This window comes from Poromitra crassiceps, assembly GCF_964638095.1.
Source record: "Poromitra crassiceps genome assembly, chromosome: 13".
Classification (NCBI taxonomy): Eukaryota; Metazoa; Chordata; class Actinopteri; order Beryciformes; family Melamphaidae; genus Poromitra; species Poromitra crassiceps.
In genome coordinates, this window is record NC_139644.1 from 26,013,638 (window position 1) to 26,026,953 (window position 13,316).

A 13,316-nucleotide genomic window follows, 5' to 3' on the forward strand; every position below is an offset into this window, starting at 1 on the left:
GGCAGTACAAAAAGACTTTAACTGCTGATTTTTTACATTTGTTGTCTGCGCAGCCCACCACACAGCTTTTAGCTATGTTTAATTCAAGGAATATGACGCTGGTGTGGAAGTGAACGGAGAGCTTTCCCCCGTGATGGACGTGGCCTATTTCATGCAGTGTCTCTATCGTACTCGGGCATGGAACGGAACGAAAGCAATCGCTCCCAGTGAGAAAGCACCCTGAGACACAGGTGCCATGGCACGAGTCCGATACCTCACGAGTCCGACACCTCACGAGTCCGAAAAAAGAGGCTAACTTCCCCCAGACCCTAACCCAAAACCTAACCTCTCCCACCCCCACGCCTAAACCTAACCTCCCCCAGACCCTAACCCAAAACCTAACCTCTCCCACCCCCAAGCCTAAACCTAACCTCCCCCAGACCCTAACCCAAAACCATGAGGTGTCGGACTCGTGAGGTATCGGACTCGTGAGGTATCGGACTAGGGGGCAGTCCCCGAGACACATTCACCTGCATCTCAACAGGATTTACAGCACAGCTACCTGAAGACTGAACAGTACAATAACAATAAATTAATTCACCTTTACTCAATAACACAGGATTTACAGCGCAGGTACACTCAATTAAAGCCTGGGCTAGGGTTATTATGAAAGTAAAAACATGGCGTGACTTGTTCGGGAGTCGAGCATGTGCTCTCTCACTAGCAAGACGAGTCAATCCCACCCCTACACCACGAGGCGCCAACGATATGCTTAGCCCTTGTTCACACAGGACGCCGAACATAAGCAGAACTGAAGCTTGAAGCAGGCACAAGCTGAACGTACACCTTACCGTTCACACAAGACACCTTCTCTTTTCCTCTCAGCGCCTATATACTCTCGCGCCTTGAAGCCTGTCTTCGCGCGTCACGCTTGGAAAATCGGCGTCAATCCTGAGTGATCGCTTCAGTGTGGCGTGAGCGTGGCTTCGGCAAGGCGTCAGCGTGGTACGCGCGCGGGTGGTGTGAACGCCTAAATGAAACTTCAGCGTAGGTAGAGCTTCGGTTGAGCGTTGCTTCGGCGTCACGTCAGCCGTGACCGCTGACCTAAATAATATGGACAAAGCCACATTGGACGAAGCCATGTTTTGCCCCTCACTGGATACATGTTTAATCCTGTTACAAAGTCAGGCATTTTAACATGGGGTGAATGCCTACTGCACCCAGCCCCAAGTGGCCATTCGAGGAACTACAGCTTTCAGGAACACTTCCTGGACTTCAGGTGGGAAGGTCTAATACCCCGTTCAAGACAACTCGGACCGCCGGAAAAAATGGGTTCCGACCTGTAAAAAGTGAATTGAACGGTCGTCCAGGCCAGAATTACAGCTCGGAAATTCGGGTATCATTCAGAGCTCCGGTTTCTCCGAGTTGACGTCACAGCCACATCAAAATGGCTACTTGCATCGTTAATGATAATCACAGAATTATTATAAAGACGTTTGTTGACGTTTTAACACACAAGTTGAGTTCTTAATTATGTAATGTTAACGTTTCATATGTGTTTGTATCATCTGTGTTTCGCTCTGTGTGAAATTCAGCATTCAGCATGTTCGGGGTTACATGCTGCCACTCCGACGTGCTGCCACTCCGACGTTCTGCCACTCCGAAATATCGGCACTCCGAAAGGGGGTCTATATTCCCCGTTTTTCACTAACCTCTCCCAACCCCCACGCCAAACCTAACCTCCCCCTATGCCTAAACCTAACCTCCCCCAGACCCTAACCCAAAACCTAACCTCTCCCACCCCCACGCCTAAACCTAAGGTCGGCATTGCGGCTTCTAAGGTGAACGACCGCCAGTCCGAATGATGGAAGTTAACGTTCGGAGTGGCAGCATGTCGGAAAGGCAAAGGAACCCCCATGTTCGGTTAGCATTGTTTGCTAGTAGGTAGCTACCATGCTAACGCGGGTTGCTATAGCAACAGTTTGGGCTTTCCCCCCGAGCGGGAGGTGCAGCGTGAACGCAAATCTGTTCAGGGCGGAGGTTCCGTGTTGAAACCTCCGGCGGGCCGAGTTGTCATGAATGCGGTATAAGCTTAGCGGTCGCCTGGCCGGCACCGTTGATTTCGACCAGGAACATCAGTATTTGACGAGTTGGGAGGTGAGAAGGGGTGGCAAAGCCACAGTGCACCCCTGATATATGGAGGTGAACATTTAGTCCGAGGGGCCGAATACTTTGTTCAAGTGACAGGTGGTGCTCAAAGGAGCACATAAAGCATAGACATTTTAGTCCAAATGGCTCTCACCACAGACTGTCTAGTCAAACATATTTACTGCCTCATTTAGCAGCTCTGATAGATCCCACTTCAGATAAGACAGGATGGCCAAGAGCAAAGACGCTTCAAACGCTTCTGTAGCATGGAGTCAGCACCTAATTACACTTCCCCAAAGTCAATGTTGACCATTTACTTCACCAATGACTAGATTCCATGTCAGGCTGGATCTGACTTCACTTCTCGGATCCATTAAAGTTGTTTTACTTTTTTTTGTATGAGGTAGATTTCTTTTTTAACCTTTATTTATTCAGGAGTCTCACTGAGCAATGCTCCCTTTTTGCACCCATGATCACACACACATTCACACTTAAAGCTGACTAGTACAACCACAGTGTGATCTGCTGGCCACTGAGCAGCACCACTGGAGCGGTGGGGGGGGGGGTCTGCACAACAGACAAAAACAATGTAACGTAGTTTGTCTGTCTCTCTCTTGTCGCACATCCGAAACAAGACACGGAGTCTAAATAAGGTGTGGCCGATAATGTCACAAATAAATCACTGATGATGTCACAGATTATGTCATCAGTGATGTCACTCGAGCAATTGCGATGTCATCAGTGATGTAACTCGAACATAGTGATGTCATCAGTGAGTGATTAATCAGTGATGTCACTCAAGCAATTGTGGTGTCATCAGTGAGTGATGTCATCAGTCATATTATTATAATGTCATGATGTAATAATGTTATGATGTCATGTTATCATGGCATAATGTCCAACCCACATTCAGTCCCTTAATGCCTTCTGTTTGAGACACAGCATACAAGTTGGTGTGGTACAGTGACACAGAAGGAATGGCTGTTCGAGCAGAGCAGGGCATGGCGACTGGGAGCTCTACAATGCCACCTGGGCAGGAGACCTGGACAAAGTGATGAGCCTGCTGCAGGAAGACCGCTTCAGAAGACGAATCAATGAGCAGTGTTTTTATGGGTGGGGTGGACCCCTCTGCGGTGTGCAGCCTGGCAGGGTCATACTGTCTGTGTGGACTACTTGATCACCCAGGGAGCCAAGGTAGACCTAGCAGACAAGGATAACTGGATGCCTCTCTCCTGTGCCGTGGACAGCGGGCACCTGGACTGTGTCTGGATCCTCCTGGAAGCCGGGGCCGACCCCAACAGAAGCATACACGGCTCCACCTCGGTCTACTGGGCTGCCGAGGATGGAAGCCTGGAGATACTGCAGGAACTCATCATGTGCCATGTGTGTGTGTGTGTGTGTGTGTGTGTGTGTGTGTTTACTGTAGCTATATGTCTGTCTGTCTGTCTGTCTGTCTGTCTGTCTGTCTGTCTGTCTGTCTGTCTGTCTGTCTGTCTGTGGACATTTTGTGTGATAGGGTCAAAACCATGCGAGATGCAGTCACAAAACTTTACGGGTGTGTAGTTGACATAAAAATGAAGGTTTTAAGCCACCACTCCCCAGTGATATAGTCGATTATTTAATGCTACTGTAGGCCTGACTGATGCTACTGTAATGCTACTGTAGGCCTTTGAATGTGACTGAGAAGTGAAAAGATGCCCCCCCCACAGAAATGCAACCAACAATGCATATGCATTGTGTACAAAAAAAAAGGAGGGGGGGTGCGGATGTGATAACTGTGAAATGTAATCTGTTCTATTTTAGAGCCGTCTGTAATAATTGATATCTCACCACTCTGATGTAGGCTTGGATTTGATCTCAAAGTGTGCACATGTAATTGTAAGGCGCTGGTGGTACGCACAGAGAAACTAATAATAACATCACTCTCAACACCAAAACAAGCAGATATCACATAAATTCCATCATCAAGATAAAGGAGGAAGTGATGTGCGGAGACATTTCTGCATCCCTTTAATGTTGAGTTGGCCTTATTGCCTTTCTCAAAGAAAGCCATGGAACATATTATGTAAAGCATTAATATCTATTCTGATTGAAACACATTGAATCTGGTTGTATTATGTCAAGCTTATTGTCTTTCTGGCTTTTATCCTTTTTTTAATATATATATATATATTTTTCATCCCGTTTGCCATTTTCCCTTTTTCCATGGCTGGTGGATGGATTCCTTAGAATAAAGCATTTCTATCTTTCTTCAGCAAGTAAAGTGAAATTAGCCTAATTGTTTTAATGAAAAGAAAAGACCTCATGGCTCTTTTCTCCAGTCTGTGATAGCAGATCGTCCCGCTCACCTATATAGCACAAGCCTGCCCCCAATCCAGGAGGGAGCCAAAAAGCAAAACCTCTGTAACAGCAGAAAAATATAACAAAATGGTAAGAATGAAGGGGGGGGGAAAGGCCAAAAACAATATTCTAAAATAATAATACGAGTGAACATAATGCAGATGAAAGCACAGCACAGGTCTATTCCCCATAGACCTGCTCAGGATTTGCTCAGTGGGATAAAAAAACAAAACAATTCCAGTGCCGTGAAACGAATAAAAGGTATATTCAGTTATCTGAGTCCTTTGAAGATGGCTGAGGACGAGTAAGCAAATCTAATTCAGCAGCGAGGCTTTTCCACTGCTGAGGAGCCCATGAGAAGAAAAAGACCTCTCCCAAAGTGCAGAGATTAGCAGGTAGTGCTGCCAGTTTCCTCTCTGGGGAGTCATGGGTGGGGGTGGGGGTGGGTTGGGGGCAGACAGATCCGGGCGCTGACAGACTAAGGAGACAAACTTGGGCGGTTGCAGGAATCCTGGGAGCTTAATGATGAGAGCCAGCAGAGGTGAGGCTATTATGATCAAACACATGCTGAGAGAGCAAAATGAACACATTCGGGGGCTGACAAACAGAAACACCCAACAATACTGTACACCAATATCAAGTAGCTAATAAGCAGTAGGCCTGCAGAGAAGGTTCAATCCTGCATATAATAGAGTACCGCAGGGATGATGTATTTTTGTAGTCGTCCCGGGCATGTTGTATCTTGGGGAAAAGTGAATGAGGTTTTAGAATGAGGATTTCACTTAAATGCATAAGATGAAGGTCTGTGATTAAGAAAAGGTTATGGCAGTGGTCATTTGTGTTCAGCAGGATAATCTTCACAAACGTGAAGGAGAAGCACGCCATCCTGGACTACCCCTCCCATCCCCTCCATGGTGTGCTTATGGGGATGAGGAGCACATTCAGTCACAGACTTAAACCCCCCCTCCCGACATACCACATCGCGCCTCGGACAGTCCTTTGTGCCAGTTGCCATTAGGCTCCATCCATAACAAGAACTGAGCATGGATTGTATGTACTTTTACACACAACTTTGCACACAATGCACAGTGACTTTTATTTATTTTAATCTTTTATTGTTTTATTGTTTTTATTGTCTTTATCTAACTTCTGCCTGTGTTTTTACTCTTCTAACTGATGCTGTTGCTGTTTTAGACACCTGAATTTCCCCACAGGGATAAATAAACGTTTCATTCATTCATTCAGCACACTTTTGAAATGTAAATGCAAGTTTTTTTTAAACGTGATTTTCAGAAAACGCTTCTGAAGAGCAGTTTCTGTGCTCCATCTGTCTGGATGTGTTCAGTGATCCCCAACTGTGGACACAACTTCTGCAAGAACTGTATCACTCAGCACTGGGATGAATTAGTGTCCAGTTAGTGCCAGTGTCCCATGTGTAAAGAGGATTTCTATAGAAAACCTAAGCTGCGGGTCAATACTTTCATATCTGAGATGGCTGCTCAGTTCAGAGCTCAGGTGAAAGCCAGCAGCAACCTATGACATCACCGATGACATCACTCACCGATGACTTCATCGAGTGCTCGAGTGACATCACTGGTGACATCACCAATTGATATCATCAATCATCAGTGATTATGATGTCACAATGTCTGCTGACCTTGCTGTCCGCCTCTCTCTGAAGACGAAGCCTCAGAAGGTGGGGGTGTTTGTGGATTATGAGGATGGTCTGGTCTCCTTTTATGACATTGATGCTGCAGCTCTTATCTACTCATATACTGGCTGCACCTTCAATGGGAAACTCTACCCATACTTCGGTCCCTGTCCTAATGATGGTGGTAAAAACTCTGCCCCTCTCTGATCATCTCCTGTCAATCAACACAGATTTCATTGCTATTTAAGATAACAAATATGCATTGTGTCTTCAGGGACGACGACACAATGAACGAGCCATGGGTGGTGGTGGGGGGGAATCCGTATTTCTTATTCTAATCAGCACTGTCCTGTCGGTGCTATATAGGCAGGCACTTCCACAGATTAATGTTCCTCTATTGATTGGCCCATTTGGATGTGTGGACTACATATGGCACCCTAATTTAATAAAGATAAAATAAGTGTATTCCTGGTTTTGCTAAAGATGTTGATGCCATAAAAGTGATGACCATCTGGTCAAGAGAAGGCTTTTTGGGGTGAGTCATTCTTCAGGAATGGATAATGGATAGGATGTCACCAGTGATGATGTCATCAGTGATGTCATCAGTGATGATCAATTGAGTGAGTGAATATTGTAGCCTTCCGCAGTTGCTCTAAATCTGCCTTTGTTACACCATTGCTGAAGCAGGTCCTATGGCAACATTGAGGAGGGGGCGGACCCCCAAGTCTGGAATTTGTGTCATATTCTGTGAGAGGCAGCATCTATAGTGAAGCAACTGATGAAATTATGGTTAGAATCGATGGCTATGATAAATGATGGGAGAGCAGGGTTGAAAATGGTTGGAGTTATGCTTTAAACCCAAGCACTAATCCTAAATTAATTTTAAACCTGACTCATAATCCAAATTCTAATGTTAACACCTAAACCTATTAGCGTAACTAGCCTCTATACACAGTTTGACTATTGTTGACAAAATGCACTTAGTGTAAGTCGTTTTGGACAAAAGCGCCTGCCAAATGATGTCATGTAATGCAATGAGAACCAGCCAAAATGTCCTCACTTTGGAGGATTTATCATCGTTCTACCCTTGTGAGGACATTTGATCCTCATAAGGACAAAAGTACAAAAATACCTACTCTCACACACTCACACACACACACACACACACACACACACACACACACACACACACACACACACACACACACACACACACACACATACAACAGTCTATTGCTGTCAGACACACACACACACACACACACAGACATGAAGTTGTCATTATTGTGAGATGTGAAGGCAGCTCCCTCTCTTTTAACCCGCCCTTCCCCAGATACATGGAGCTCATTATATGGGTTGTGAGCTCAGGGAGTGTTTGGACTCTTTGATCAATGAACAGGATGACACAGGGAATAAATCTCACCCATATCCAATAGAGCATGTCGACATGGCAACAACAAACACAGCAGAGGAGGATGAAGAACGAGAAAACCAAAATGTGTAACTCTACAGATGCAGCAATCTTCAATTGGCGTCTGATCATTCAGCTGCCAGCCGCCTACCAGCCAAGATCCTTGGCAGATTAAACAAAGATAAAACAGAAACTTAACTTAATATACTTAAACTTAACTTGAGCCAATTCAACCAGTATAGAAAAAACAAAAACAGTAGAGATAAACAATAGATATTTATTTCTCTAAAGCAATGTCCCTTGGTGTAACAAAGTTGTTATTTGGTATGGCAGCTCACAGCCGGTTGGCAGCTGAAAGGCCTTCAGCTGGAGGTACCAACTGAAGATCGCTGCCACTGTATGTGTGTGTGTGTGTGTGTGTGTGTGTGTGGTTAAATCTAATGGTGGTGTAGATAATATATTAGGATAATATCATGTGCAGTGCAGAGAAAGCAAGTGTACGGTTCTATATGATATCTGTGTGTTCTCCGTCTGTTTCATTTAGTCCTTATACTGTAATTACACGGATGAGATTCACTGCCTGGCTCTTTATACCCCCCAGTGCTCTTCCTCTCCTTCTGTATCTCTTCCACTCACTCCAAGTCTGTGATTTCATGTATAATTACTTGCATAATTATAGTTCTCTCCATCCTACTTTTCAGGAGGTCTGTTTCTGGCTCTCTCTCTTTCTCTCTCTCTCTTGAACAGACTGACACACACACACACACACACACACACACACACACACACACACACACACACACACACTAGGGGTGGGCATTATAACAATTGATATTGTGATACAAGACTAGATATTTCATTGGAGTGAGACCACTTTTGTTAAACTTGACCTTATCTGTTCATCGGGGATCATGCTCGAGACCCTAAGTAATTTTGTCCTGGAACCGGGCCTGTAAGACATATACTGTTGGATCCGGCGGAGCCTGTAAGACATGTACTGTTGGAACCGGCCGGGCCTGTAAGACATATACTGTTGGAACCGCATATACTGTTGGAACCGGCCGGGCCTGTAAGACATATACTGTTGGATCCGGCGGAGCCTGTAAGACATGTACTGTTGGAACCGGCCGGGCCTGTAAGACATATACTGTTGGAACCGGCCGGGCCTGTAAGACATATACTGTTGGAACCGCATATACTGTTGGAACCGGCCGGGCCTGTAAGACATATACTGTTGGAACCGGGCCTGTAAGACATATAGTGTTGGAACCGGCCGGGCCTGTAAGACATATACTGTTGGAACCGCATATACTGTTGGAACCGGCCGGGCCTGTAAGACATATACTGTTGGAACCGGCCGGGCCTGTAAGACATATACTGTTGGAACCGGCCGGGCCTGTAAGACATATACTGTTGGAACCGCATATACTGTTGGAACCGGCCGGGCCTGTAAGACATATACTGTTGGAACCGGGCCTGTAAGACATGTACTGTTGGAACCGGCCGGGCCTGTAAGACATATACTGTTGGAACCGGCCGGGCCTGTAAGACATATACTGTTGGAACCGGGCCTGTAAGACATATACTGTTGGTACCGGCCGGGCCTGTAAGATATATACTGTTGGAACCGGGCCTGTAAGACATATACTGTTGGAACCGGCCGGGCCTGTAAGACATATACTGTTGGAACCGGGCCTGTAAGACATATACTGTTGGAACCGGTCGGGCCTGTAAGACATATACTGTTGGAACCGGCCGGGCCTGTAAGACATACTGTTGGAACCGGCCGGGTCTGTAAGACATGTACTGTTGGAACCGGGCCTGTAAGACATATACTGTTGGAACCGGCCGGGCCTGTAAGACATATACTGTTGGAACCGGGCCTGTAAGACATATACTGTTGGAACCGGCCGGGCCTGTAAGACATATACTGTTGGAACCGGGCCTGTAAGACATATACTGTTGGAACCGGGCCTGTAAGACATATACTGTTGGAAGGAACCGGGCCTGTAAGACATGTTGGAAGGAACCGGGCCTGTAAGACATATACTGTTGGAAGGAACCGGGCCTGTAAGACATATACTGTTGGAACCGGGCCTGTAAGACATGTTGGAAGGAACCGGGCCTGTAAGACATATACTGTTGGAAGGAACCGGGCCTGTAAGACATATACTGTTGGAACCGGGCCTGTAAGACATATACTGTTGGAAGGAACCGGGCCTGTAAGACATATACTGTTGGAACCGGGCCTGTAAGACATATACTGTTGGTCCTTCAATAAGAGAGAGAGGATGTTTTCTGGGTGTTTTTATACCTTGTGCCACGCTGAAAACAGCCAACCTCTCAAACTTCTTTCATTCTTCATCCATTCCGAAGTCAGCAATAATTCATCAGTATGGTATGTTGCTTTGTTAACATCAAGGATATAATTAACTTATGTCTTTCTGGGTAAAAGTATGTCAACAACCTTGCAGCTGCTTTTAAAAAACAGTATTCTTATACATTAAGACATAACACAAGTCCCATGTCTTAAGCAATTTAGTGTTGTAGGCTTACTTTAAATGAGAGACAAGCACATTTTTTCTTCAGTAAACACTTTTATTAATCAAAAAAGTTGGGGATACATGAACTTTTTTTTTTTTTTTTTGCAAACCAGTCTTCACTCCTTCAGCTGGGGAAGCCCTTTTGAAATGCTAATAATAATAATAATAATAAGTTTATATAGCACATTTCAAAACAACCGTTACAAAGTGCTTCACAAACAGACATTTGCAACGAAGTGATCAAATACAATGTCACATTCAGTGCCTAAAATAACAAATAAAAACCATCCTATAAAACCAATAAAAGGATAAAAATACACACAAAAGAGCTGGTAAAATAAGAAACAAAAACAATAATCAAGAGTATATGCCAGATGATGGCTTGTGGTGCCACACTAACAATGCAGCAAGTCTCTTAGGCTCCCTTCATCCCCCGACCCATCAAGCAGGCAAACACCGTCATCACCATTTTGGGCTTGACCTCCACGAGGTCTTCTGGGAGAGCGTAGACGTGTGCTCCAATCTTCCACGCCATAGAGATGGCGTATTTGGCATTGTCCAGCTTGTCGTCTTCAGAGAGGCTGCCTGTCTTGACGTGGTCGTAGACGATGCTGCCGGGCTGGATGGCATCTATGAGGTCCACCACTGCCAGACTGCTGCTGATCTCCTTGCCCTTGAAGCTCGAAATCTTGGTTGCTTTCCCAGCCTCAGACAGCGTGTTATTGACCCAGGTTACAATAAAGTCATCATGTGTTGCTTTCTGTCCATCTGTCAAATCCTCCAATACATTCAGGATATACCTTCTCATCAGCTGCCACACCAGGGCGAGAGTCAGGGTGGTGTTGCCATTGTTCAGGTCCTCCCCGCCGATGCCAACAAGGGAGAACTTGGCTTTTGTTTTGCCCAATTCTACTGCATGGTTACAATTCTCCAACTTCTTCATGTTGGTTCCAATCTTGGGGTAAGGAGGCTTGTTGACCTTGTTGGTCCAGTCAACGGGTATTTTAATTTTCTCATAAAGCTGCAGGATGACTATGGCATCTGCTAGGTCTCCATACAGATGATTGACATGTGGGTTTACTCCCAAGGAATTCATCCAGTTTCGGAAGGTTCTCTCTTCTCGTGTCTCACCTTCCAGCAGTCCCCAGTCAATGTCCTCATTCTCTGGTTTTGTTAGAGATGGATACTTGTTAAAGAGATTGGCCACAAAGGCCAGGTTAAGTTTGGGGTTTCCACTGACGACGTCAGCTGGGGTGAAAAACTGCCGGCAGCCCAGCCTGTCCGCCTGCTGCAGCATGGCTTCTGCCCTCTTCACGGCATCTTTCTCGCTGAAGCCTCCCATGTTAATGTCTATGCGTGGCTTGTCTTCCTCTGTGCCTTTTGGGGAGATTTGGTTCAGGAGGTGGAAGTATAACCTAGAGTCCTTGATGTCCGAGCTGAAGTTGTTGATCTTCTGCCAGCCTGCATTCTCGAGGTGGAAGTTGGCCCAGCGCAAAAGCAGTTCTTCTGGAGACAGCTTCATCAGGTCCCCTAGGGTTTCCTCATCTCTCAGCAAGGCTGCCAGTGCTTCGTTCTTGCTGAGCTCTATGTCAGCAAACAGGCCAATCTTGATGATCTGCCATAGCAGGCCCAGCACCAGATGGGGCTTCCCCTCCTTCAGGTCTAGAGCTCCAATGTTCACGACATGGCAGCCGATGGCAGAGGCAGAGTTCAGAGCCAAGTTCAGATTCTCCTGTATTGTGAACGGTGTCAGCTTTTTCTTATTTATTGCCCTCTCGTCAATAGTGTCTGGCACTGACAGGTTGATCATTTTGCAGAGAACGACACCGTCTCCCATAGCTTTGAAGAGAGAGTCTGTTTTGGGGTTCATGGGCAGGACATGTCTGCAGTCAATGTCTTTTTCCAGAGCAGAGTTGATCCAGTTCACAAAAGCAAATCTCTCCTCCTCAGAGAAGGAGTGTTGCGTCCCTTCACTGGACAGCTCGGACGTTCCCCCAATGGCCAGGATCCCTTCTTTTCTGTTGATGGCCTTGCGGAAAGTTTTGGCAATTTCACTGCTCTTCAGTTCTTGGAAGATCGCCACAAACTCATTGAAACTGATGTTATTATCCTTGTTGCGATCAAGTTTCTGGATGATCTCTCGGACCCTGTATCCAGGCAGGGGAAGGTTGGCCACTTTGAAGAGCTGATGGAGTTCATAGTCAGAGATAAAGCCGTTGCTGTCAAGATCAACTTTCCGGAAGGCCTCTCTCAGTTCTTCCAGCTCTTCTTTTTCAATCTTTCCTGCCATTTTCTGTTTTTTCTTTTTCAGTGTAAGTCAATCAGAGAAAGGTGTCTGAAATGCCAGAGAGCCTTGTCTATTGTGCCCGAGAAACCCACTTGACCTTTTATATAGTCCTGCAGGGAAGGATTTATGACATCACAGATGATGTCAGAGACATTGTGACATCATCAGTGATGTCATAAATCCTTCCCATCCTATCATCAGTGAGTGATGTCATCAATGATGTCACCAGTGAGTGATGACATCATCAGTGAGTGATGTCATCAATGATGTCACCAGTGAGTGATGACATCATCAGTGAGTGATGTCATCAATGATGTCATCAGTCAGTGATGTCATCAGTGATGTCACTCGAGCGATTGTGATGCCATCATGATGTAGGTTGTCTTTTAGAAACTTATCTTAATTCTTAAGTTAGGATTTTTTCAGATTTTGTATTACAGAAGCAAAAACTTTAAGGAATCCTATCTTATCTTACTAAATCCTATTTTATGTCTCAATCTGTTATCAACTTGTATGCCTGTTACCGTAGCAACAGACACTACTTCCTCATTTCTCAACTGGTGGATGTGTGTAGCGCTAACGTTAAATTGAGTAAAACAAAGTGCATTCGTCACTTGTTTACAACCGGGCGAGCCCTGTACTGTCGCCTGGTTTGCCTCTCCAACGCTGGCCGCAGCACACGGGCTAACTGCAGAATCATGTGCCGGGTGAGCCAGGCTGTATCAATGAGCGTTTTGTCGTCAAAGTGTAGGCAGCACATCATTCGGGTACTGCAGGAGCCGGCTTCAGCAAATAAGTTACGCCTGTGGAAATTGTGTTGGTTTTGTAAATGTAATAAAAGCGCAGCTATAACGTTAGAGGTTCAAGTTAGCCTATAACTATAAAGCTCCAGTTGAATTTAGGACAGCCTAGCGGATTTGAGGAAGTTAGGATGCTTCTGTAATACACTTTTCCTAT

The 13,316-nt window shown here is 45.6% G+C and overlaps 1 pseudogene across 1 annotated transcript; it reads right to left on the reverse strand.

The window, feature by feature from the left end:
* Nucleotides 1–10,487: 10,487 nt before the first annotated feature.
* On the reverse strand, nt 10,488–12,362 carry LOC310787515 (plastin-3 pseudogene; annotated as a pseudogene). Its single transcript has one exon. The product of its transcript is annotated as a plastin-3 pseudogene (transcript).
* Nucleotides 12,363–13,316: the final 954 nt, after the last annotated feature.